A 26,300-nucleotide genomic window follows, 5' to 3' on the forward strand; every position below is an offset into this window, starting at 1 on the left:
CCTTTATAGGTATATTTTTGAGGAAATGTATATTGTTTTTTTTATTCTATGAACTACTGACAACATGTCTTCGAATTTCCGAGCAATATATTTTGTATTTATTTTCTGTAAATGAGAAATGGTCAAAATAACAAAACATTGCATTGCTTTCACACCTCAAATAATGCAAAGAAAGCAAGTTCATAATCATTTAGAAACAACAATACTAATGTTTTAACTCAAAAAGAGTTAAAAAAAAAAAATTAATATTTTGTGGAATAACCGTGATCTTTAATCACATCCTTCATGCGTCTTGGCATGGTTTCCACCAGTCTTTCACACTGCTTTTGGGTGACCTTATGCCACTCCTGGTGCAGAAAATTAAGCTGTTCTTTTTTGTTTAATGGCTTGTAAGACTATGTACGCACTTTGCGTTGTCCCAGTTGCAGTTCAAAATGCATGTTTTGGCACAAATTGCTTTTGGCAAAGTTGCTTTTGACCATCAAAAATACGCACGCGTATTTACCGCGTTTTTGCCACGTTTTTAGCGCTTTTTACATGCTTTTCCATTGCTTAAACTTAGATGCGTTTTGATTACAAAGGCGCTACTAAATAAGGTTTTAACATACAAACACTATGAAAAAAGTGGAAAAAAAGAATACACACATAATTTATTAAAACATAACAAAAAGAGCGATATTTAATATAATTATAGCAGTTTTATAATAAATATGGATACAATATCAATAAATTTATATTTTTCATTAATTTAATTGTCGGACTATGTGTGTGTGTAAAGGGACATATCATTCTATTTTTTTGATGTCAGAAAAGCATGCGTTTTGGTTGTCCAAAACGCATTGTTTTTGCAGCTAAAAAGCATGTAAAACGCTGGAATTTTGATGTTGCTTGCTTTTTGCTACTTCTCATTGACTTCAATGTTAGCAAAACGCAGCCCAAATGGCAAAAACAAATGACATGCTGCTTCTTTGAACGCAGTTTTTGCCCCAAATTATGCAAATTAAACGCTGCGTTTGGAAACGCAAAGTGCGGACAAGAAATCCACATTTTCCATAGACTTTGCTGGAAAATCAAAACGCATGCATTTTGGCATGAAAACGCTGCAGTTCAAAACGGACCTAAAAAGCAGCTGAAACACAGTTGGAAACGGAAAGTGCGGACACAGCCTAACTATCTATCTTCCTCTTGATTACATTCCAGAGGTTTTCAATGGAGTTCAGGTCTGGAGCTTGAGCTGGCCATGACAGGGTTTTGATGTGGTGGTCCTTCATCCACACATTGACTGACCTAGCTGTGTGGCATGGCGCATTGTCCTGCTGGAAAATCAGTCCTCAGAGTTAGGGAACATTGCATGAGCAGAAGGAAGCAACGGTTTTCCAGGATAACCTTGTATAGAGCTTGATTTATACATCCTTAGCAAAGTTTAATCTGCCAAATTCCAGCCTTGCTGAAGCATCCCCAGATCATCACCGATCCTTCACCAAATTTTACAGTGGGTGCAAGACACTGTGGCTTGTATGTCTCTCCAGGTCTCCGTCTAACCATTGGATGACCAGGTGTTGAGCAAAGCTGAAAATTACATTCAATACTGAAGGATAAGGCAAAAAGTGCACTATTTCTAAAAAATTAGGTTTTATCATTCATTGTTAAAACAACTAATCCCATTTATAATTTACAATTAGAAAAATAAGGGATCCAGAATGGTATTGAATGTAATATTGAGATGGTGCGGTATCATCACTAAATTAAATAGTCAGATGTGAGGACTTTAATTGTAAGGGCTCTTTTCCACTTGCGATTTATATGTGCAAGTGCAATCCGATAAAACATCAGATTGCACTCGCACCAGTATTAATCAATGAGGCAGTATCCTTCTGCTATTTTTTCCTCAGCTGAAATCGTACTGATCAAATCGCAGCATGCTGCGTATGTCGGCATATATTGCACCAGATTTTCTATGGGTGCGAAAAAAATATCACACGGCATTGTATACGCATGTCATACGGATGGCATACGCATGCAACACGGATTCTTGGTGAGACAAATCTACACACTCACACGACACGTGTATGACACTTACATGATACTCGCATAACACTCGCATGTCATACAGATGCTAGTTGAGAAAGAAAAACGCAGACCATACGCATGACACTCGTCCATGTTTTCGGGACGAGTATTGCAGTGATTATTTTATCACAAGTGGAAAAGCGTTCTAAAGCTGAAAATTAGACTCATCAGAGAAGGTTACCTTACTCCAGTCCTCTATGGTCCAAGCCTTATGGTCTGTGACAAACTTCATCCTGGCTCTCCTTTGCTTTTCATTGATGAAAGGCTTTTTTCTAGCTTTACATTATTTGAGCCCTGCCTCTTGGAGCCTGATATGAACTGTTCTTGCCGTGCACTTCATCCCAGCTGCCATTTGCCATTCCTTGTGTAGGTCACATGATGTCATCCGGCGGTTGCTGAGTGACATTCAAATAAGATGACGGTCATCCCGGTCAGTGGAGAGTCGCATTCACCCTCTAACGGTCTGTAGCTTTGTTGTCCCCAATGTCTGCTGCTTGACCTTGTTGTAATGGACTGCTGTATTACAAATTTTAAGGATGGAGGCAACATGACGCTCACTGTATCCCTCTGCTAGTAAAGCCAGAATTGAGCTATTCTCTTCCTCACTCAAGACTTTTTTTTCAACTCCCTTGGCATGGTTAAAAGTTTTTTTTTCATTCCTATTACTTTTGGGATATTACTAGCACTCGTTTTGCCATCCAGCTTGTCCTATTGCAAGAAGATTGTGACGCCCACAGTAGTGTTTTTTATACTTTCCCTCGTTAAATAAGATGGTTCAGGTGATCACCTAATCAGAAGCACATTAAGTAGAATGAGGTGTACGCTGGTTGGAATTCAACTGACACTGGAAGAGAATGGCTGTCAGACATGTAGAGAAGCTGATTTTTATAAAACTGTGCAGTGGTCTCATAATTTTTGCCAGAGCTGTGTGTGTATGTGTATTATATATATCTACATTATATATATATATATATATATATATATATATATAATCAAAGATGAAGATGAATACATTGTCCAGGACATTATTTTTCATTCATAGGATTGCAATTATATCCACCTTCCCCCAATGAAGTGCTGCCTCGCCGTCGCTGCTTTGGTCTTTGTTGAATTTCCAACTTATCAAGCTATTTTAAGGGTCATCAAATATGAGAAATTCCAAATAATTCAAATGACCCAAATTCTCATGAAACATTAAATTCTTTAGTATTTTATTAAACAAACACACAAGAAATATATTAAAAAGATGGATAATGATATAAAAATATCCTGGGTTCAACAAGTGTTAATTTTTCTTTTTTTTAAATATTGTACATGATAAATTCACAGGTTCATAACACACTATTTTTTTAACACACTTTTGTACATATGTTTTTGTGAGGTTGGTCTCCTGTAAAAGTATTCAACCCCTAATCCGCCCCCATCGAGGTCAATTATAATATATAATTTGTGATCTATAGGAAAGTGCTAGTGCATTAGCATACAGCTAAAAATAAATAAACAATTTAAGAGACCACAGATACATGAGCTGAATGAGGGGTTGAATAGTTTTGTTTAGAGGTAGAAATAATCTGCTTATTTCAATGAATCTATGTATAGTTATTATTTCTAAGGCAAGCCATAAAAAAACTGCATCAGAAAAAATTCTCTGTAAGCACTCACGTTGTCACATGAATTGCTGAAAAACTCTTTGTAAACAAATGCCCAATATACCTATGTATCTACTATATATTAAGAGTTAACAGAGCAAAATTCAATCTGTTATATGATTAACAGGAATAGTATCACATCAGCATATTACTAGGCAGGCCACATAAAATCATAAACACTGATGTGTTTAGAGCAATACTTCTCAAACAGGTATATTAAGGGTTAACAGAGCAAGATTCAATCTTGTTGCAGGAGTAAAGCCCGCTACACACGCTTCAATATATCTCACAATCCGTCGTTGGGGTCAAGTTGTAAGTGACGCACATCCGGCATCGTTTGTGAGGTATCTGCGTGTGACATCTACGTGCGATCAGGATTGAACGCAAAACTGTTGATCGCAAACACATCGTATCTTTGTCTAGAATTGAGCGTTTTGTTGCACGAACCTAGTCAATTGTAACGTGTGACATCCCTCATACGATTTTGGTGTCTGATGCTATGTGCGCAGGTGTGCGCTCTGCACCGCAGCTTAAAAAAGGTCCGCTTCAGAGCGCAGCTGAAAAGCTGCGTTCTGAAGCGCCTCACAATGTCTGTCATTCACTAATCTCTGTCAGTCGGTCACTATCTCTGTCCCTCTCTCTCTGTCCATGTCAGTCTATCCTCCTCTCTCATATACTCACCGATCCCCGATCCCCGGCGCTGCACGGCGTTCACACTGCTCCGGCGGCTTTTACTGTTTTGAAAAAGCCGTCCGCCCATTAAACAATCTCGTATTCCCTGCTATCCCCGCCCACCGGCGCCTATGATTGGTTACAGTGAGACACGCCCCCACGCTGAGTGACAGGTGTCACACTGCACCCAATCACAGCAGCCGGTGAGCGTGTCTATACTGTGTAGTGAAATAAATAATTAAATAATTAAAAAAAACGGCGTGCGGTCCCCCCCAATTTTAAAACCAGCCAGATAAAGCCATACGGCTGAAGGCTGGTATTCTCAGGATGGGGAGCTCCACGTTATGGGGAGCCCCCCAGCCTAACAATATCAGCCAACAGCCGCTCAGAATGGCCGCATACATTATATGCGACAGTTCTGGGACTGTACCCGGCTCTTCCCGATTTGCCCTGGTGCGTTGGCAAATCGGGGTAATAAGGAGTTATTGGCAGCCCATAGCTGCCAATAAGTCCTAGATTAATCATGCCAGGCGTCTATGAGACACCCTCCATGATTAATCTGTAAATTACAGTAAATAAACACACACACCCGAAAAAATCCTTTATTAGAAATAAAAAATACAAACATATACCCTGGTTAACCACTTTAATCAGCCCAAAAAAGCCCTCCATGTCCGGCGAATTCCAGGATGCTCCAGCGTCGCTTCCAGTGCTGCTGCATGGAGGTGAAAGGAGCTGAAGAAGACACAGCCGCTCCGGTCACCTCCACACAGCAACTGAAGACAGCCGTGCGATCAGCTGAGCTGTCAGTGAGGTTACCCGCTGTCACTGGATCCAGCGGTGGCCGCGGGTAACCTCAGTGACAGCTCAGCTGATCGCGCTACTCCCCTCAGTTGCTGCGTGGAGGTGAGAGGAGCGGCGGTGAGTAGCGCGATCAGCTGAGCTGTCACTGAGGTTACCCGCGGCCACCGCTGGATCCAGTGACAGCGGGTAACCTCACTGACAGCTCAGCTGATCGCACGGCTGTCTTCAGTTGCTGTGTGGAGGTGACCGGAGCGGCTGTGTCTTCTGCTGCTCCTGTCACCTCCATGCAGCAGCGCTGGAAGCAACGCTGGAGCATCCTGGATTACGCCGGACATGGAGGGCTTTTTTGGGCTGATTAAAGTGGTTAACCAGGGTATATGTTTGTGTTTTTTATTTCTAATAAAGGATTTTTTCGGGTGTGTGTGTGTTTATTTACTGTAACTTACAGATTAATCATGGAGGGTGTCTCATAGACGCCTGACATGATTAATCTAGGACTTATTGGCAGCTATGGGCTGCCAATAACTCCTTATTACCCCGACTTGCCAACGCACCAGGGCAAATCGGGAAGAGCCGGGTTCAGTCCCAGAGCTGTCGCATATAATGTATGCGGCAATTCTGGGCGGCTGTTGGCTGATATTGTTAGGCTGGGGGGCTCCCCATAACGTGGAGCTCCCCATCCTGAGAATACCAGCCTTCAGCCGTATGGCTTTATCTGGCTGGTTTTAAAATTGGGGGGGACCGCACGCCGTTTTTTTTAATTATTTAATTATTTATTTCACTACACAGTATAGACACGCCCACCGGCTGCTGTGATTGGGTGCAGTGTGACACCTGTCACTCAGCGTGGGGGCTTGTCTCACTGTAACCAATCATAGGCGCCGGTGGGCGGGGAAAGCAGGGAATACGAGATTGTTTAATGAGCGGCCGGCTTTTTCAAAATAGTAAAAGCCGCCGGAGCAGTGTGAATGCCGTGCAGCGCCGCACCGGGGATCGGTGAGTATGAGAGAGGGCTGCTCAATTCAGTTACTCAGGAGTTTAGCGGTCACCGGTGAGTCCTTAAGGGGTGACCGCTAATCAGGGCGCGACACAGACAGAGCCGCAGCATGACCATGAAGTCAGGTGAAGTTAACCCGAGTTCATTCTGACAGTGCGGCTCTTTCTGTGTCTGCTGTCATCTGCCATTCAGCTCTGCTACATGTCTGTCTGTGTCTGCTGTCATCTGCCATTCAGCTCTGCTACATGGCTGTCTGTGTCTGCTGTTAGCGGCCATGTAGCAGCGCTGAATGGCAGATGACATAGTAAAAACGCATCCCGATTCCCTACACATTACACACGCTTGGCAAGTCAATAAATAAAAAAAAAAAAAGGTGCCCAATGCATACGTCACAGAACACATGATCTAAAGGATCGCACACAAAATTGATCAATTTATCATAGACTACTAACGCTCGTGTGACAGCAAATGAACGACCTACGTGCAATCTCATAAGATCCCGTATGCAACCTGGGCGTGTCACATCGCAAATGCGATTGTACAACTAATTGCAACGTGTAAAGCAGGCTTTAGATTACATCAGCGTGTTACTAGACAAGCCATCCATTAAGCCATATACACTGATGTGATTAGAGCAATACTTATCAAGCAGGTACAAGGATTAAATCAACATTTTGTCAAACAGGTCATACAGAGCGGTGATGAACCAAGGCATAAATATAGATCTTACATAAGAGTCCCAGGATCCCCCTTAACGATCGTTTCGTCTCTTCCTCAGAAGGGGTCCCTTTTGGGTCACTTGAATTATTTGGAATTTTTGGTCTTTGTTGACAGGCTGCAGTGTTGGATGCAAGTTATAAAACTGCAGCCGGTCACTGAGCAAAATTGCTCTTTGAAAGTACAGAGCACAAGCAGATGAGCCCATTAACTGGCTGCAGTAATCACATGGTCTGTAGTCATGACATCACAGTGCTGCAGCCTATCAACAACTATTATGTCAATGTCACTTTTCAGAGTCCTCAGAATGTCAAAACAACAGAAGCCCTCCACATTTGAGAAACTAAACCCTCAAGAAACTAATATACCAGTGTGGTGAACATTTCATCTCATAGATGCTTCACAGAATTGTAAAATTACCTTACTTTCCCCCACTAAAATGCAGTGTGCACAAAATGAGGATTCACAAGTGACTGTAAACTAGTAGTCTAAGGCTGGACAACGTCATTAACCTCATAACGACGGCCGTACGACTTAAAGCGGCGGCAAAACAGGGTACTTATTCTGTTCCGCCGCTTTAAAGCAGCGGCCCGAAAAAACCCTGTAGCGCTCCCCAGCGACCGAAAATCTCAGGGGTTTCAGCTACCGGGGGTAGCTGAGACCCCCCCAGATTATGAATCGGGGTGGTTTTTTTGGACCCCGATAATGTGATCGGCAGTATACACCGTATACCGACGAACACATGAAAAAAAAATAAATGGCCAGTAAAACTGATTTCTTTTTCATCTGACATGATCAAACATGTCAGATGAGAAAGAAATATAAACCCCTAGTGCCCCCAAAGCCCCCGGTACCGGAGAGTCCCCACACCACTTTACCCCCCCTCCGGAGCAGTCAAAATGGCGCCGAAGCGCACAGAAAACTGCCGCCGCTGCCGGCTCTGCATTAATTTCCCTCCGATCTGAAATGATCAAACATTTCAGATCGGAGGGAAATGTCCTCCCCCTGACCCCTCCTCCGGTCCACCGGAGCCCTCTGGTCCACCGGAGCCGCTCCGGTTCTCTAGAGTGCTCTCCCTTCCCCCCCTCCGGAGCATGCAAGATTGCGGTGCACAGTGCACAGCGCGCGGCCGCATTCATCCTGCTCTTTCTGCCGCATGTGACACGTCACATGCGGCAGAAAAGTCAGCCCCCGGTCAGCCCCCGATCAGCCCCGTTACCTGGCTGCTGCTCCGTCCCCGCGATCACTCCGCCTCCTAGAAAGCTGGCGGCGCATGCGCAGACAGCGGCTGTCAGCTGGATCCTTGCAAGCAGAGACGCTGACCTCGCTGCTGCGCTGTGGACCGGGGGAGAGTGAGTGCAGTAATCTGCAGCCACACTCCTCACATGGAGAGCCTGCTGTTCTAGAAAATGGGGGGTACGTTCTGTGAGCATGCCCCTCATATTCTGGAATGAGGTTACTGCAGTTCACTCTGCCCTAGGTTGGACCGGGGCAGTGTGAGTGCAGTATTCTCAGATTACTGCACCCACACTGCTCATGGAGAGCTTGCTCTTCCAGAAAATGGGGGATACGTTCCCTGAACGTGCCCCCCATATTCTAGAAGGTCCAGAGTCACCGAGGGACCTCCAAAATGGATTACAGCGACCGAAATTTATTTATTTTCAATAAATTGGTGAAAAAGGAATGTTTCGGGGAGTTTTTTTTTCAAATAATTTTTTTTTGTCTTTATTTTTTTCTATTACTGACTGGGTTAGTGATGTCGGGTATCTATTTAGATGCCGTGACGTCACTAACCCCAGGGCTTGATGCCAGGTCACATTACAGCTGGTATCAACCCCGTATATTACCCCGTTTGCCACCGCACCAGGGCGCGGGATGAGCTGGAGCGAAGCGCCAGGATTGGCGCATCTAATGGATGCGCCACTTCTGGGGCGGCTGCGGCCTGCTATTTTTAGGCTGGGAAGAGTCCAATAACCATGGCTCTTCCCACCCTGAGAATACCAGACCCCAGCTGTCCGCTTCACCTTGGCTGGTGATCTAATTTGGGGGGGACCCCACGTTTGTTTTTTTTGTTTTTTTTTTTAAAAAACCGCCTGGGGAGCCCTCCAAATTGATCACCAGCCAAGGTGAAGCTGTCAGCTGTGGTTTGCAGGCTACAGCTGTCTGCTTTACCCTAGCTGGCTATCAAAAATAGGGGGGACCCCACGTCGTTTATTTTAATTATTAATTTTTTGGGGGGCTAAATACAAGGCTAGGCACCCTTTAGTGCCACATGAAAGGCACTAAAGGGCGCCAGCTTAGAATATGCAGGGGGGTGGGACGTTATATATGTTTGACATCTATCCATTCATCCATTGTAGCATTTTAGGCTGTGTGCCCACAATCAGGGTTTGCAGCGTTTTGGGCGCAGAGTGTTTTCCCTGCATCCATAGCGCTGCATTGTGCAGTAGAAGCACAGTGGAAGGATTTTTAGAAATCCCATTGCCAATGTGCTTCTTTTCTCCGCAGCATAAACCGACCTGTGGCGCAGCTTCCCGAGCCCCAGCATGTCAATTTATGCTGCGGAGACAAGAGTGTTCTCTGCAGGTAGCATAGAGCTCCACAGCAGCCTGAACCCAAATCGTGGGCATGGGCAGCTGCGTTCTCCTGTGGACAACACTCACATCTCTGCAGGAAGGCTGACACTGTGCACTAGACGCCGTGTCGCTGGATCATGGCCACATAGCCTAAAAGTGAGAAATTTGTTGCTACAGCAACATTTTTGTGAAGTACCTGTGGATTCAAAATGCTTACTATACTCCTGAATAAAATCCAGTTTCCAAAATGGGGTCACTTGTGGGGGTTTTCTGCTGTATAGGTACCCAAGGGGCCCTGCTAATGTGACATGGTGCCCGCAATTTATTTCAACTTTTCCAGAATTCAAATGGTGCTCCTTCCATTCCAAGCCCTCCCATTTATCCAAACAGAGGTTTTTGGCCACATGTGGGGTATCCCTGTGCTCATAAGACATTGGATAACAACCTGTGGGGTCCACAGTTTGTTGTTGCCTCTTGAACAAGTAAAAAATACGATGCTAAAGCAACATTTTTGTGAAAAAAATGAAAATTTTCAATATGGCAACCTAAGCTTATCAAATTCTGTGAAGTACTCTTGGATTCAAACTGCTCAATATACACCTAGATAAAAGCCTTGAGGTGTCTTGTTTCCAGAATGGGGTCACTTGTGGGGGACCTCCACTGTATAGGCACCTTAGGGGCTTTCCAAATGCAACATAGCGTCTGCTAATGATTCCAGCCAATTGTGCAGTCAAATGGCGCTCCTTCCCTTCCGAGCCCTGCTGTGCACCCAAACAGTTAATTTTCATCACACATAAGGTATCAGCATACTCAGGAGAAATTGCACAATAAATTGTATGCTGAATTTTTTCCTTTTACACTTGTAAAAAAAAGCTACCTGGTTGAAGTAACAATTTTGTGGTAAAAATGTATTTTTTTTATTTTCACAGCTCAACATTATAAACTTCTGTGAAGCACCTGAGGATTCAGGGTACTCACCAAACATCTAGATAAATTCCTTCAGGGGTCTATTTTCCAAAATGGGGCCACATGTTGGGGAGCTTCACTGTATAGACACCTCAGGGGCTCTCCTAATGCAACATAGCGTCCGCTATTGATTCCAGCCCATTATGCAGTCAAATGGCGCTCCTTCCCTTCTGAGCCCTGTCATGCGCCCAAACAGTTGATTTCCACCACATATAAGGTATCGCCAAACTCAGGAGAAATTGCACAATAAATTTCATGGTGATTTTTTTCCTGTTACCCTTGTGAAAAAAAAAGCTACCTGATTGAAATAACAATTTTGTGGTAAAATTTTATTTTTTTATTTTCATGGCTCAACGTTATAAAATTCTGTGAAGCACCTGGGGGTTCAGGGTACTCACCAAACATCTAGATAAATTCCATGAGGGGCCTAGTTTCCAAAATGGGGTCACTTGTGCGGGGTTTCTGCTGTTTAGGTACCTTAGGGGACCTCCAAATACGACATGGTGCCCGCAATCTTTTTTAGCCAAATTTCCTTTCCAAAATTCAAATATTGCTCCTTTCATTCCAAGCCCTCCCATTTGTCCAAACAAAGGTTTCAGACCACAAGTGAGGTATCACCGCGCTCATAAAAAAGTGGTTAACAAACCATGAGGTCAAATTTTTGGAATTACCTCTTGAAAAAGTGAGAAAATTGATGTCAAACCAACATTTTTGAGAAAATTATTAAAATTTTCAATATGACAACGTAACGTTAACAAAATCTGTGAAGTACCCGTGGATCTAAAATGCTCACTATACCCCTAGATAGAGGCCTTGAGGGGTCTAGTTTCCAAAATGGCGTCACTTGTGAAGGGTTTCTTCTGTTTAGGTACCTTAGCGGACCTGTAAATGCAACATGGTGCCCGCAATCTATTTCAGCCAAATTTGCTTTCCAAAATTCAAATATTGCTCCTTCTGTTCCGAGCCCTCCCATTTGTCCAAACAGAGGTTTCTGACCACATGTGGAGTATCGGCGTGCTCATAAGAAAGTGGGGAACAAGTTTTGGGGTCCATTTTGTTGTGTTATTTCTTCTAAAAGTGAATAAATTTAGGTTAGAGCAACATTTTTAGGTAAAATTTAATTTTTGCTTTTTTTCATTCCACATTGCTTTTGTTCATGTGAAGCACCTGAAGGGTTAATAAACTTCTTGAATGTGGTTTTGAGTACTTTGGGGGGTGCAGTTTTTAGAATGGTGTCACTTTTGGGTATTTTCTGTCATCTAAGGCTGCTTTCACACCTCCGGTTTCTGCAATGCGGCACACTCCGGCACTTTGCAGGAAAATCGCAACCGTTTTTTTTTTGCTGCCGGTTGCGATTTTCCTGCATAGACTTTAATTAGTGCCGCATTGTGCTGCATGGCCTTGCATTCCGTCCGGTTTTTGCCGCATGCGGAAGATTTAGCCGATGCGGCGGCCGGATGGAACGTTGCCTGGCACGTTTTTTCGTGCTGCAAAAAAAAAACGCATCGCGCCGCATTCGGCCGATGCGCCGCATTTTTCAATGCATGCCTATGGCGGCCGGATGCGGCGCGATGCGGCAATAACCGCATCCGGCCGCCGCATGCGGTTTTTGCCACTGCGCATGCTCAGTAGCATGCCGCAAGCGGCAAAAACCGGACTGGCCGCAAAGGAAAAACTTATGCAAAGGATGCGGTGTGTTCACCGCATCCGTTGCATAGCTTGCACAGCCGGATTGAGCCGCAGAGCTCAAGCCGGATGTGTGAAAGCAGCCTAAGCCTATTGAAGTCACTTCAAATGTGATGTGGTCCCTAAAAAAATGGTTTTGTAAATTTTGATGTAAAAATGAGAAATCGCTGATAAACTTTGAACCCCTCTAACTTCCTAACAAAAAAAAATTTTGTTTCCAAAATTGTGCTGATGTAAAGTAGACATGTGGGAAATGTTATTTATTAACTATTTTGTGTCACAGAAATCTCTGGTTTAACGGTATAAAAATTCAAAAGTTGAAAATTGCTAAATTTTCAAAATGTTTGCCAAAATTCAATTTTTTTCATAAATAAACGCAAAAAATATTGTCCTAAATTTGGTACTAACATGAAGTCCAATATGTGACGAAAAAACAATCTCAAAATCACCAGGATCCGTTGAAGCGTTCCAGAGTTATAACCTCATGAAGTGACACTGGTCAGAAGTGCAAAATTTGGTCTGGTCATTAAGGTGAAAATTAGCTCCGTCACTAAGGGGTTAAAGGTAATTTGTTAGACCGTTTTGCCGCACTATCTGAAAGCAGCATAATGTAGGGCCTAAAGCCTAATTCCAGGGATTTCTCACTTTACTGGCCCTGGGTTCAAGTCCCACTAAGGACAACATCTGCATCTGAGTTTGTATGTTCTCCCCGTGTTTGTGTGGGTTTCCTCCGGGAACTCCGTTTTTTCCCCACACTCCGCAAACATACTGATAGGGAATTTATATTGTGAGCCCTAATGGGGACAGTATTGCCAATGTATGTAATGCGGTGTGGACTTAATAACGCTATATAAATGAATAATTATTATTATGATTATTATTACTAGGCTGTATGTTGTTGTTTCAATCAAATCAGTGTTTTATTAGCAGGAGATTATTACTACAGGACTAGATGTCTCGTGCTATGTAGTCCTCCTGCTCTGTTTAACTATGCCCCACCACTGATTAGCATTTTTTTTGTCAATGTACAGCGTTTGCAAAATGCTGCAAATCAGTGGTGTGGGTGGGGTAATAAAGGACCCAGCATTCAGAACACTGCTAGATCTGCAGCAGAGAAAACTGTAATTGTATCAAAACTGCACCTAACAGGCCAGTAACTGACACATCACAGGAAACAGTCTCTGTCACTACTACTTGCTACTCTCCAATAATATAGCAATAACATTTTGACAGATTCTCTTTAAGGATCTAAATGCATTTTTGCTAGATGATTTTGTGACAAATAAATAGGGTGAAAGTGTTGGATGTATTTTATTAATTAAACTATAAAGAAATACAAAAATAATATTTGTCCCTTACTGTATTTACTAGAATGACAATTTAACCCTGTAATATCAATTAATGAAGCCCAACCTTTGTTAAAAAAAAACAAAAAAAAAACATTCAAAAATTATGGTGTTGTGTATAATAAGCTTTGGCTAATTATGTATAAAACAGATCTTCTTTCAGAAATGTACAGTAGTTCAAACTCTAAAGTTGTACTGGAGAACACAATGTCAAATGTATAGCTTTAAAGGTATAGTGCTGAGTAATCAATAACTGCACATGTTTTAGGGTCTGTGCGCACTGGGAAAAAGGAAGTAAAATACGCACCCTCTGGCAGAATTCCGTACCTGCGGCAAAAAAAAACGCAACAAAACACACCCAAAATCCGCAGTTTTACTGCGGTTTGTTGCGGTTTTGGTGCTATTTTTCCGTGGGTTGGTCCCTGCGGTTTTTAACCATTATTTAATGACAAAACCACAGGTACCTGCGGGAAAGAAGTGACATGCTGCTTCTTTTTGCTGCACAAATTCTGCAGCAAAACAAAAATGCAGTGTGCACACAGCATTTTGAATTTCTCATAGATTTTGCTGGGGAAGGACTGTAGGAAGGTTCTGAACAAAAACTGCACCTTTTCTGCAGCAAAAACCACGGCAAAACCGCGGCAAAAAACGCAGTATGCGCACAGGACTTAAGGGTATGTTCACACAGGGCATTTTTGGTAAGTTTTTGCTGCATTTTTTAGCTGCAGATTTGCCTTGGTTTTATGTAAATCCATGCTAATAAAAAGCTGCTTTTTACAGTCCCAGCAAAGTCTATAAAGGTCCATTCACACATAACGAGATCGGTACCGAGATCGTTACTACCTCACAGTTTCCGGATCGTTGTTAAATCGTTGGTGAGATCGTTGGTGAGATGTCACACAGTCATTTTCCCAATGTCTTTAGTAACGATGCAGCGACCTGTATAACGATCTCGCTGGTTGTTGGGACCCTGTCACACAGCAGCTATGTAACGATTCCAACCTCGAATAGTGGCGTAGTGTTTGACGATGTAAGCCACGTAGCCGTGCATATGCGTCGCCTTTTCCACACCCCTCCGCTCCGATTGGTGGCCAATACTGCGTTCTGATTAGGCGGCCGGCCTAGAAGGCAACTTTGTATCGCTTCATCCTTTGTCCCTTTTGACCCTTGCTTTGAGGATAGAATCTGCGACTTCAGCTTCGATCCGAAAAGCAAGCAAGCAATCGGGAACAAAGTACGAATGAATCCGGGTGTAGTCGCAGGTTCTAACCTCAAAGCAAAGCTCAAAAAAGAATAAAGCATGAAGCGATACCCAATCAGATGTCATGCCCCCGGTGTCCCGACATCGCTCCTTACCCACTGATCCGGTCCCCGTGTCTCGGCACCACTCCTTACCCACTGATCCGGTCCCGGTGTCCTGGCATCACTCCTTACCCACTGATCCGGTCCCGGTGTCCCGGCACCGCTCCGTACCCACTGACCCGGTCCCCGTGCTCACCGACCGCGGCTGAGGCTCCCGCTCTGCTCCCCTGCGTCCCCTGTGCTTCCTGCTCGGCAGTCCCCCCGGCTTGCTGCGACTCGGGACTCTGCCTCCGGCTCCTCTGCATCCTGTCCGCGGCCTCCTGTGCTTGCCTCTGGCTCCTGGGCTTCAGGAGATGGCTGATTGCAGGTGCAGGGTATAAAAGACTTCTTCTTACATACGGGCGGTGCTTGTTCAACAAGTTCTCGCAGCTTAGTATCTTGTGATTGTGTTCAAGCCCTTTGTGTCCTGTTCCTGTATTAATCCTGTCTCTGTACTCAGAACCTGACGCTCGGTGTGTGCCACAGCTGGTCCAGCTCCCTGGAGATTCCCCGGTGTCCGTTAGCAGTGGACCTCTCCATTGTCCCTCTGCTTTACTCCGCCACCGGCTCTGGATTACATCTGAAGTCTCCGGCCTGCACTCGTCACTGGTTCCGGACTCTGCCTGCTGTCTTCACCCGGCTCCGGTCATCCGTTCCGATTCCCTCTGGTCCGAATACATCACGGGACTGGCCTCAGTATTCCCTCTGGACTTTCCAAGGACGCTCCCGGTATCCCGCCTGTGTTCCGGCTACTGTGCATCTAGGCCCTCTGGGGTGGTCGCCAGACAGTTCCTGTATAGGGGTTTTGCTCTTGGTGGCCTCCCTGGGGGAGTCCGGTGCATGGTCCCGTGGGTCCACCCCTGGACTGAATGTAACATCAGCACGCAGTACTGTTCTCAGCGCCAAGCAATCGGTGCAGAGGGGGAGCGGAAAAGGTGACGCAACTACATGCCTAAGTGTCACACTTTAAGTTCTCATCTACGTCGTTAATGAGATCGTTTGTAGGTGTCAAACATACAGATCCATCCTGCCCAGCAGGACTCCAACGAGCCAAAAATGGCCCAGGACATTCAGCAACAACCAACGATCTCACAGCAGGGGGCGGATCATTGGTACGTGTCAAACATAACGAGATCGCTGGTGAAGTCGTTGTTTCGTCACAGAAACTGTGACGTATCAACAATGTTGTTAGCGATCTCGCTATGTGCGAAGTGGCCTTAAGATTTCTGAAATCTCATGCACACACACACAAACACATTACATCAGGTTTTTTTCCTGACTGTTTTGTCAAACACTTGCGTTTTTGGCCAGGTTTTTAAAGAATGAGCATGTCAATTCCTTGCTGCAGATTTGCTGCGTTTTTTCATTGATACAACCCATTTTGTAGAAAAAAAAGCAGCAAATCCGCACCAAATCTTCAGCAAAAACACCACTAAAAAAACGCATGAAAAACACACCAAAAATGCAGATGACTCAAAGGAGATTTCCTGCCACAAGAACAGGTTTTGGTCAGGAAAAAAAACATACCAAAAAAGCCCTGTGTGAACCTAGCCTTACTGTATTTTTCCATTATGGCAGCTTGTTTTTTTTACATGTGAAATCAGTGCTGGCAATAACCATGTCAAGGAGACAGACAGCCCAAGTGATAATGCAGATATTAACAACATGTCAATTCTTTTCTGCGTTTTTTCACCCATGGAATGCATTTGAAAAACGCAGCAAAAAGCAGGAACAAAAATGCAGCAAAGAGCAGGAACAAAAACGCAGCAAAACGAAGCCAAAAACGCACCGAAACACAGTGAAAACGCATGGGTTTTTTCAGTTGCGTTTTTGCCGCAGGTGCGTTTTTGTGCATTTTTGTGTGTTTTTTGCGGCCAAAAATGCACAAAAATGGAGCATGCACACATAGCCCTAATGGACGAGGTTGCGACTGTTTACAGTGCTAGGCGGATTATTGAGGTGCTCACAGTAAGGGTATAGTATACACAGTGCCTACAAGTAGTATTCAACCCCCTGCAGATTTAGCAGGTTTGATAAGATGCAAATAAGTTAGAGCCTGCAAACTTCAAACAAGAGCAGGATTTATTAGCAGATGCATAAATCTTACAAACCAACAAGTTATGTTGCTCAGTTAAATTTTAATAAATTTTCAACATAAAAGTGTGGGTCAATTATTATTCAACCCCTAGGTTTAACATTTTGTGGAATAACCCTTGTTTGCAATTACAGCTAATAATCGTCTTTTATAAGACCTGATCAGGCCAGCACAGGTCTCTGGAGTTATCTTGGCCCACTCCTCCATGCAGATCTTTTCCAACTTATCTAGGTTCTTTGGGTGTCTCATGTGGACTTTAATCTTGAGCTCCTTCCACTGCAACACCTTGATTTTTTCCCTCTTGAACCAGGCCTTGGATTTATTGGCTGTGTGCTTTGGGTCATTGTCTTGTTGGAAGATGAAATGACGACCCATCTTAAGATTCTTGATGGAGGTGCGGAGGTTCTTGGCCAAAATCTCCAGGTAGGCCGTGCTATCCATCTTCCCATGGATGCGGACCAGATGGCCAGGCCCCTTGGCTGAGAAACAGCCCCACAGCATGATGCTGCCACCACCATGCTTGACTGTAGGGATGGTATCCTTGGGGTCATATGCAGTGCCATCCAGTATCCAAACGTCACGTGTGTGGTTGGCACCAAAGATCTCGATCTTGGTCTCATCAGACCAGAGAACCTTGAACCAGTCTGTCTCAGAGTCCTCCAAGTGATCATGAGCAAACTGTAGACGAGCCTTGACATGACGCTTTGAAAGTAAAGGTACCTTACGGGCTCGTCTGGAACGGAGACCATTGCGGTGGAGTACGTTACTTATGGTATTGACTGAAACCAATGTCCCCACTGCCATGAGATCTTCCCGGAGCTCCTTCCTTGTTGTCCTTGGGTTAGCCTTGACTCTTCGGACAAGCCTGGCCTCGGCACGGGTGGAAACTTTCAAAAGCTGTCCAGGCCGTGGAAGGCTAATAGTAGTTCCATAAGCTTCCACTTCCGGATGATGCTCCCAACAGTGGAGACAGGTAGGCCCAACTCCTTGGAAAGGGTTTTGTACCCCTTGCCAGCCTTGTGACACTCCACGATCTTGTCTCTGATGGCCTTGGAATGATCCTTTGTCTTTCCCATGTTGAACAAGTATGAGTGCTGTTCACAAGTTTGGGGAGGGTCTTAATTAGTCAGAAAAGGCTGGAAAAAGAGATAATTAATCCAAACATGTGAAGCTCATTGTTCTTTGTGCCTGAAATACTTCTTAATACTTTAGGGGAACCAAACAGAATTCTTGTGGTTTGAGGGGTTAAATAATAAATGACCCTCTGAATAAACTTTTCACAATTTAAAAAAAAAAAAAAAAAAGAAATAACATTCTTTTTTGCTGCAGTGCATTTCACACTTCCAGGCTGATCTACAGTCCAAATGTCACAATGCCAAGTTAATTCCGAATGTGTAAACCTGCTAAATCTGCAGGGGGCTGAATACTACTTGTAGGCACTGTATACAACCAATTCCAAAGCATGGAATATATATTGACTCAATACAGTCACTGTCAACTCCACAATAACAAAAAAAGAACCAATAGCTATCATCACCAATCACTTTACAGGCCATTGGACACCTGTTACAGGTAGCGTATGGCTACAAGGAAGCAAAATGTAGACAAAGAGGAACAAAACTAATTTTTTATACAGTGGAACTTCGATTTACGAGCAACTTGTTGTGCGAGTATTTCGCTATACAAGCAAAGCTTGCTGTAAATTTCTAACTCAGTTTATGAGCAATATTTGCTGTATGAGCAAATACTCACCGCACACACTTCCGGTTCCGTACTTTCACCGCGCTCTGACCTGCTCTTGCAGTCTGCACAAAACACACACACACGCACACACGCGCATTATGCTCACCTTACCTTCCGTTCCTTCGCCGGCCTCCTGGTTCTTGTTGTCCGCAGGTACAGTATGTGTATCCAGTAACCATCGCAACGATGGAGGAACTACCGCTGTCACCTGCTTCTCAGCACCAATCAGAGGCAAGTGGCTCCTGCGTATGACGTCTGCTGCTGAAGCGCTGAAAGCTGAAAGCGGAAGCCGGCATCGGTCGAAATAGTTATCCGATACACATCCTGTACCTGCGGACTACAAGAACCAGGAGGCAAATGGGAATGGAATGGAAGGTGAGGTGAGCATATCCTGCATCACATGGCTGGAAGCGCGTGGTATCACAGGATGTGGTGAGTGTGCGCACGCGATTGTACCGGTATGTGCGATTTCGAGAGTGTGTGTGAGTGTATGCGATCGGATGTGAGTGTGCGATCAGATGTGAGTGTGCGATCGGATGTGTGTGGATGGGTGCGTTCTGATAGGTGAATCGGCCAGATGCAGGGGAGGACGGCGTGCAGCACAGAGATCACAGGGAGGAATGATGTGGAATCTGATTGTGTGTGTGTGTGTGTGTGTGTGTGTGTGTGTGTGTGTGTGTGTGTGTGTCTGAGTGTGTGTATATGTATGTGTATATGACTGTGTGATCTGATGTATGAGTGTATGTTATCTGATGTGTGTGTGTGTGTGTGTGCGTGTATGTTTGTGGTTGGAACATTGAACAAGTTGTGGAATGAATTGTCTGAGCTTCCATTAATTCTTATGGGAAATTTTGCTTTGCTAGACGAGTAACTTGGTTTACAAGCACACTCCCAGAACAGATTGTTCTCGTAAACCAAGGTTCCACTGTAAATTTAATGCAAAAGGTAGGCAGTATTTATAAGACTATACAAAGGGAAACAACACAACATATATACAATTACATAAAATAAATAAAAGGGATGAACAAAACAAAATGACTAAACCTGATGTGCCTGCAATGGCTTGAGGTGTCAGGTAGAAGATATTGTGGTCATGTTTCTTATCATGATTTTATCATTCTAAAGAGATGAAACATATGTGTATTGTCATTCCTCTACAAGATATTAATTTGGGCCTGATACTCATATCTCATAGTTATGTAAAAATGTGCATAACGTTCGTCATTCTGTCATTCCCTTTGCATCTACGCAAACTCCTATATTCAAATCTGGACACCAGAAACATAGTGTCTACCAAAGATGCTTTCATAGGAGAAGTTAATGCCTGAGAAGGCAGTTCTTCACCTCTGTGTAAACAAATCTCAGTCTTGCTGTCCTTTTCTCAAACTTTCCTCTGCTGTATACATTACCTGTCCAAACCAAGGGGTCCTACCGGAAAAGGTGCCAGATAAATTGTTCTCTCACTTTCTGTCTCCATTTATAATTCGTTTATTTCTCCTTAGCTATAATTAATCCTATATGTTCAGTGTGAGGGTGGATATGTCTGCTCTACCCTGTGTGCAGAATTATTAGGCAAGTTGTATTTTAGAGGATTTGTTTATGACTGATCAACAACTAAGTTCTTAATCAACCCAAAAGACACAAAAAAATCAAAGCTTAATATTTTTTGAAGTTGGAGTGGGATTTTTTTAGATTTGGCTATCTTAGGAGGATATCTGTAACTATTACTGTGCAGAATTATTAAGAATTATTAGGCAACTTAATAAAAACCAAATATATTCCCATCTCACTTGTTTATTTTCATCAGGTAAACCAATATAACTGCACAAAATTTAGAAATAAACATTTCTGACATGCAAAAACAAAACCCCAAAAAATGCGTAACCAATATAGCCAGCTGTGACGGGGTATGCGACAGGGCAGTAAGGGACGCCAGGCCAAGGAACAATCCAAAGGGCTTTATTGGAACCACAAAGATAAAGCACCAAACATGAATATAAATCCTTAAAGTCTGCAAGGAGTCCATAACAAAACAACAGATCCAGGGGCGCCTCCCGGTATTCCGACGTCAGGGAAAATATGGCAATGGTCCTTATGAGTGAACAACAAAACACAATCCCACGTGGCCACTGATCTCCAGTCTGTAACAGTCCATACAGCGACACTAGGATCCAGCCTCAGCTATAAATCCTAATGCTTCTCCAGCCAAGATCCAACTAATTGACTAACATGGGTCTCATTGTTCTCCTCTCCTGGGATCAGCCCCTTATGTGGGCAGAAGGGCCCACCTCCCCCTGTACATTTGATATGTGAAAGGACTCTAGACATTGTGGATTGGAGGAGTCCCATGCTGAGAATAACAAACAATCTCCCACCAGAATGAGTACAAAGGAGGAACAGACTATTACACCATGAGCACAGACAGGGGAGGGACACGCTGTTACACCACCTTTCTTTATGATGACACTCAAAAGCCTACCATCCATAGAGGCTATGTGCACACAGTGTGTTTTTCGCTGCATTTTTGCACGTTTTTCGTGTGCGTTTTTGTTCAGAAAACTGCATGACTTTGCTTCACCAGCAAAGTCTGTGAGTTTTCATTTTTGCTGTCTGCACACAGCGTTTTTTTTTTAGCTGCGTTTTTGTGGTGCCCACAAAAACGCAGCATGTAAATTATTTTTGCGTTTTTCACTGCGTTTTTCACCCATAGAGTTCAATGAGATGTTCTAAAACGCAATGAAAAACGCAAATTGCAAATATAGCTGCGTTTTAGTGCGTTTCTATGACTAAAAACACAGCTATAAACGCAAGGGGTGGGTAGTATAGTGACATGTACAGGAAGAGGATTCCTACTGTTGGTAAACACAGAAGCGTGAATCCTCGCGGTACTGCCACCGCTGCTTCCACCTCCCGTCCGGCGCCATGTCCGCTCCCGTCCTGCGCCATGTCCGGACGGGAGGTGGAAGCAGCGGTGAAAACAAAAGTGAACAGTAGAAAGAAAAAATCTCATACTCACCTGTCTGCAGAATCCCAGTATATGTCCGCTCCCAGCATGTCTCCCGGTACCGTCACCCCTGCTCCGGCTGTGTGCCGACTCCCGGGCATCAGCTGACAGTATAAGTTCAGTGGTGAGGCCGGCTTTTTACCGCCCGGCTTAAACTATCAGCTGATGCCGTCAGGAGACTTCATCAGCTGATTACCGCCGGATCCTGCAGCAATCGGACGGGAGTCTGCACAGAAGTGAGTAGTTTTTTTTTTTTGCACTGATGCATCAGCTGATTGTATAAATGCCATTTATACAATCAGTTGATGTGTGATGTGATTCACGTCCTTGAACCTGACACATCATCTGATCGCTCTGCCTTCCAGCAAACCGATCAGATGATGTTGGATCTGGAGTGGACATCGCGGGACCCTTGACCCAGGAATACTGCGGAGGGGGGTGTTCTTTATTTCAATAAAGATGGAGTCACTAATTGTGTTGTGTTTTATTTCTAATAAAAATATTTTTCTGTGCGTTGTGTTTTTTTTTATCTTTACTAGAAATTGATGGTGGCCATGTCTAATATTGGCGAGACACCATGAATTTCGGGCTTAGGGCCAGTTGATAATATACAGCTAGCCCTAACCCCATTATTACCTAGCGAGCCACCCGGCATCAGGGCAGCTGGAAGAGTTGGATACAGTGCCAGAAGATGGCGCTTCTATGAAAGCGCCATTTTCTGGGACGGCTGAGGCTGCAATTTGCAACGGGGGTGCCCAGAAAGCTTGGGCACCCTGCACTGCGGATGGCAATCCCCAGCTGCCTAGTTGTACCTGGCTGAACTCAAAAATTGGGCAAAGCCCACATAATTTTTTTTAAATTATTTCATGAAATTCATAAAATAAAAAAAAAGGGCTTCCCTATATTTTTGGTTCCCAGCCGGGTACAAATAGGCAGCTGGGGGTTGGGGGCAGCCCGTACCTGCCTGCTGTACCTGGCTAGCATACAAATATATGGCCAAGCCCACGTCATTTTTTTGGGGGGCAAAAAACTCCTGCATACAATCCGGGATGGAGGATGCTGAGCCTTTTAGTTCTGCAGCTGCTGTCTGCTCTCCTGCATATACTAGTGGAGAATGAAGAACATATTGAAGAAGGAAATGACATAAGACCTTTTTTTTTTTTTCAACAATCTTTAATGGCATTGTTCACTCATAAAAAACGCATAAAAATGCAGTGAGCAAAAACGCAGCAAAAACGCAGCAAAACACATTTTTGTCGCGGTTTTTTGCCGCAGGTGCGTTATTTGCTGCAAAAAAACGCACAAAACCGCAGCGTAAAAAAATGCAGTGTGTGAACTTAGCACCAAACATGAATATAAATCCTTAAAGTCTTCCAGGAGTCCACAACAACACAACAGATCTAGGGGCGCCTCCCGGTATTCCGACGTCAGGGAAAATATGGCAATGGTCCTTATGAGTGAACAACAAAACACAATCCCACGTGGCCACTGATCTCCAGTCTGTAACAGTCCATACACCGACACTAGGATCCAGCCTCAGCTATAAATCCTAATGCTTCTCCAGCCGAGATCCGACTAACTGACTAACATGGGTCTCATTGTTCTCCTCTCCTGGGATCAGCCCCTTAGGTGGGCAAAAGGGCCCACCTCCCCCTGTACATTTGATATGTGAAAGGACTCTAGACATTGTGGATTGGAGGAGTCCCATGCTGAGAAGAACAAACAATCTCCCACCAGAATGAGTACAAAGGAGGGACAGACTATTACACCATGAGCACAGGCGGGGGAGGGACACGCTGTTACACCACCTTTCTTTATGATGACACTCAAAAGCCAACTATCCATAGATTCTGTCAGTTGCTTGATCTGTTTACGATCAACATTGCGTGCAGCAGCCACCAAAGCCTCCTAGACACTGTTCCCAGAGGTGTACTTTTTTCCCTCCCTGTAGATCTCACATTTTATGAGGGACCATAGGTTCGCCATGGGGTTCAGATCAGGTGAACAAGGGGTCCATGTCATTATTTTTTCATCTTTTAGACCTTTACTGGCCAGCCACGTAGTTAGATGCATAATAATAATAATAATAATAATGCTTATAATAATGAAGTTTTATTTCTATAGCACCAACATATTCTGCAACGCTTTACAATTCAGAGGGGACATGTACAGACAATTTGAGACAATACAAAAAAAAATTAAGATACCAGGAGAAGTGAGGGCCCTGCTCGTAAGTTTACAGTCTATGAGGAAAGAGGGGAGGCACAAAAGGTGAATGGGGGGGGGGGGGAGAAAAGCTTGTTATATATGGTCCAGGCACCGATTTAATAGGGTATTCAAAACCAGCTGCATGAACCCGTCATTGGCCAGAATTTATACAGGTACAGGGGACAAGAATTGGAAGTAAATTTTTTGTTATGAAGGGCAGAAAGGGACTAGATTAGATCAGGGTAGAGAGGTGATAGGCTAGTCTAAAGAAATGTGTTTTTAGGGCCCACTTAAAGGTGTGGGTGTTGGGAATTAATCGGATTGCTCTGGTAGTGTGTTCCAGAGCATAGGTGCAGCTCGTGAGAAATCTTGAAGACGGGAAGTGGGAGGTTCGAATTGTTGAGGATGTCAGTCTTAGGTCATTAGCAGAGCGGAGGGCACTGGTGGGGTGATAGACAGAGATGAGGGAGGAGATGTAGGGTGGTGCAGAACCGTGGAGAGCTTTATGAGTGAGAGTGATAAGTTTATGTTGGATTCTGTAGTGGATGGGCAACCAGTGCAATGACTGACACAGAACAGAGGCATCAGTGAAGCCTTTGCAGAGGAAAATGATCCTGGCTGCGGCATTCAGAATGGATTGGAGAAAGGAGAGTTTAGTAACAGGGAAACCAATTAATAAAGAATTACAATAATCCAGGCGAGAATGAATGAGAGCAACTGTAAAGGCCCTGTCACACACACAGATAAATCTGCGGCAGATCTGTGGTTGCAGTGAAATTGTGGACAATCAGTGCCAGGTTTGTGGCTGTGTACAAATGGAACAATATGTCCATGATTTCACTGCAACCACAGATCTGCCAAAGATTTATCTCTGTGTGTGACGGGGCCTTTAGAGTTTTTGCAGAGTCAAGGGTAAGAAAAGGTTGAATTCTAGAGATGTTTTTGAGGTGGAATTGACAAGAACGAGCAAGTGAACGAATGTGGGGAGTGAAGGAGAGATCGGAGTCAAATATAACCCCAAGACAACGGGCGTGCTGCTGGGGCGTAATGGTAGAGCCACACACAGAAATGGTAATATTGGGTTTCGGAAGGTTAGGAGAGGGAGGAAACAGAAGAAGTTCAGTTTTTGATAGGTTCAGTTTTAGATAGAGGGAGGACATGATGTTGGAGACAGTGGACAGAAAATCGGTAGTATTTTGTAATAGTGCAGGGGTGATGTCAGGAGAAGATGTGTACAGTTGGGTGTCATCAGCATAGAGATGGTACTGGAAACCAAATCTGCTGATAGTTTGTCCAATAGGGGCTGTGTATAGAGAAAACAGGAGGGGGTCTAGGACTCAACCCTGAGGAACCCCGACCGTAAGGGGAAGAGGAGAGGAAGAGGAGCCGGCAAAGGATACAGTGAATGAGCGGTCAGAGAGGTAAGAGGAGAACCAAGAAAGAACGGTGTCCTTGAGCCCCATAGAGCGGAGCATAGTGAGGAGGAGCTGGTGATCCACAGTATCGAATGCAGCAGAGAGATCCAGGAGGATCAGTAGGGAGTAGTGACCATTAGACTTAGCTGTAAGTAGATCATTAGAGACTTTAGTAAGAGCAGTTTCAGTAGAATGTAAGGAGCGGAAACCGGATTGTAGAGGGTCAAGGAGAGAGTTATCTGACAGATAGCGAATTAGACGGGAGTGGACCAGGCGTTCCAGGAGTTTTGAGATGAATGGGAGATTAGAGACAGGTCTGTCGTTAGCGTTACAATTTTGGTCCAGGGATGTTTTTTTTAAGTAATGGGTGTATGCTGGCATGTTTAAAGGAGGAGGTAAAGACACCAGAGGAGAGAGAGAGATTGAAAATTTTAGTTAGGTGAGTGGTGACAGCTGGGGTGACAGATTTAAGGAGATGTGAGGGAATAGGGTCACTGGTGCAGGTAGTAGGGCGAGAAGATGCGAGGAGCCTGGTGACTTCTTTTTCTGTGACTGGATCAAAGAGTGAAAGTGAGCTAGATGTAGTGTAGGAGGGCAGACAATGTGTGGTGTTATGAGGCTGGGAGGAAATTTCCTGGCGTATATGGTCAATTTTTTCTTTAAAATAATTGGCCAGGTCATCTGCGCTGAGGTTGGTGGTTGGGGCCAGAACTCTTGGTCCGAGGAGGGAATGGAAAGTATCAAAGAGTCGTTTAGGATTGTTGGCTAGAGAGGTGATGAGAGTGTTAAAATACGCTTGTTTGGAGAGGTGAAGGGCAGCATTGTATGTTTTGAGCATAAACTTATAGTGGATGAAATCTTCGGCTAGATTGGATTTTCTCCACAGACGTTCAGTGCACCTGGAACACCACTGGAGAAAGCGTGTTTGCAACATGTGCCAGGGCTGCTGCCATCTGTGCCGAGTTGCTCTGCGTGTAGCAGGTGCATCTTCATCTAGGGCACTCTGTAGGG

General features: G+C 44.3%; 1 protein-coding gene across 2 annotated transcripts in view; it reads right to left on the reverse strand.

Moving 5' to 3' along the window:
- Positions 1-26,300, reverse strand: part of TMEM132A (transmembrane protein 132A) — an 849,435-nt gene that overhangs the window by 17,398 nt on the left and 805,737 nt on the right. The window lies entirely within an intron of this gene.

The sequence above is a fragment of the Anomaloglossus baeobatrachus genome, chromosome 5, assembly GCF_048569485.1.
Source record: "Anomaloglossus baeobatrachus isolate aAnoBae1 chromosome 5, aAnoBae1.hap1, whole genome shotgun sequence".
Taxonomy (NCBI): domain Eukaryota; kingdom Metazoa; phylum Chordata; class Amphibia; order Anura; family Aromobatidae; genus Anomaloglossus; species Anomaloglossus baeobatrachus.